The 1,345-nt window shown below is 38.6% G+C and overlaps 1 non-coding gene across 1 annotated transcript; it reads left to right on the plus strand.

Moving 5' to 3' along the window:
- Positions 1 to 363: 363 nt before the first annotated feature.
- On the plus strand, positions 364 to 468 carry LOC112833505 (U6 spliceosomal RNA). Its single transcript, XR_003210657.1, has one exon. It is a non-coding gene; the product is annotated as a U6 spliceosomal RNA (small nuclear RNA).
- The last annotated feature ends 877 nt before the right edge of the window (positions 469 to 1,345 follow it).

Consider the following 1,345-nt stretch of genomic DNA (forward strand, 5'->3'; position numbering starts at 1 on the left):
CCAAGGAGCGAAAAGAACAGTACGATATTTGACGTGAAACCTCATTCATGAGTTCACCTTGTTTTTCCCATCCTTAGCTTCCATACCTGAATCTTCTTTTTAATAAGTCTTGCATTGTTTGCATCTTTAAAAAGTGCCTTAAATTCTTTTGAAGCAAGGCTAAATATACAGAAAGTGTAAAGATATTCCTCAGAAGTCCAATGGATTCTTGTTACTAGGATGGAAGGAAAAAAAGTACAAAGGTTTTTCTGGCCAGGAAGGGAAGACTGCATAGTGCAAAGCACCTAGAACATATTCCGTGTAAAAACCAAGTGGGATCATTTAAATGCATATTTTCTGTTGAAGAAAAAATATGCACGTGGTGCTCGCTTTGGCAGAGCACACGCTAAAACTGGAACGATACAGAGAACATTAGCATGCTCCCTGCTCAAGGATGGCACGCAAATTCATAAAGCATTCCATATTTTGAGATATTGGTCAAAGGGTAACAAACTCCCAGCTATAAGATAAATAAGATCTGGGCATCTAATGCACAGGATGGTGACTATAGTTAACAATACTATATTATATACTAAAAGTTGTTAACAGAGTAGATCTTAAATGTTATCACCACACACACACACACACCATAATTACGTGAAGGGATGGAGATGTTAACTAACTGTATTGTGGTAATCCTTTTGCAATATATAATGTATCTAATCACGTTGTAAACCTTAAACTTACATATGTTATATGTCAATAATATCTCAGTAAAGCAGAGGACAAAAAATTGCAACTACAGAGAATAAAACCACACACACACACCCGCACGCGACTGGATTCAAGAAAACTGGAATTTCCGGTACAAAGAAGGGATAAGGACATGCCACTCCTAATTTCAGGAAGCCCCCTAAACACTTAGGGACCTGTTACATCAAGTCACTCACATGAGATTTTGATCAGTCCCTTCATGCCATGTGGACATGCCACACCAGCAGGGAGGTGCTTAGGGGGTTCTGGGAATCCCAGTTCCTTGCACACAGTAAAAACTTTACAAATATCTGCTGAATAGATGGAAAAAATAAGTAAAACAAAATAAAACAAAAAACCCACAACAGCAAAAGCAGTCGAACAACAAAAACCATTATGCCTACGTGCTAAGTTGACAGATAACCTTCATATGAACTCGGGCAGAAATGCTTTAGCAGCACCAAAAAGCAGGTGCAATACAGGTCCCCAGTCTTTTGAATCTCTCGACAACACTTTGAGGTAGATGTTTTTATCTCTACTGTTTTTCAGATGAGGTTAAGGAAGGTTAACTAATTTGTGCAAGACCCCATAACCGTAGGTAGGATTTAAGCCC

This window comes from Callorhinus ursinus, unplaced genomic scaffold, assembly GCF_003265705.2.
Source record: "Callorhinus ursinus isolate GAN/ISIS: 27379988/994484 unplaced genomic scaffold, GSC_fseal_2.0 scaffold25, whole genome shotgun sequence".
Classification (NCBI taxonomy): domain Eukaryota; kingdom Metazoa; phylum Chordata; class Mammalia; order Carnivora; family Otariidae; genus Callorhinus; species Callorhinus ursinus.